The sequence below is a fragment of the Eimeria mitis genome, genomic scaffold, assembly GCF_000499745.2.
Source record: "Eimeria mitis Houghton genomic scaffold, Emh_scaff1808, whole genome shotgun sequence".
Taxonomy (NCBI): Eukaryota; Apicomplexa; class Conoidasida; order Eucoccidiorida; family Eimeriidae; genus Eimeria; species Eimeria mitis.
In genome coordinates this window covers 1-427 of record NW_013570128.1, presented here as the reverse complement: position 1 = coordinate 427, position 427 = coordinate 1, and positions in this window count along the sequence as shown.

Below are 427 nucleotides of genomic sequence, written 5' to 3'. Positions count from 1 at the left end.
CCCTAAACCCTAAACCCTAAACCCCAAACCCTAAACCCTAAACCCTAAACCCTAAACCCTAAACCCTTACTCTCTCTTCAAGTGTATAGACGCCGCAAGAAGAACGCAAACCCCACAGCTCCGAGTTTAGGTCCGTATAGGTCTGAAGTGTACAAACACCTAAACCCTAAACCCTAAACCCTAAACCCTAAACCCTAAACCCTAAACCCTCAACCCTAAATAATTATTCCGGTTATAGACAGGTAAAGCAGATCTTTAGAGATATATTTAGGGTTTAGGGTTTAGGGTTTATGATACCTTAAAAAAAACAGAGTAGTAAGCTCTATCTAGGGTTTAGGGTTTAGGGTTTAGGGTTTCTAGGGTTTAGGGTTTAGGGTTTAGGGTTTAGGGTTTAGGGTTTGTGTGTTGCAGACGAGACAGGGTACGT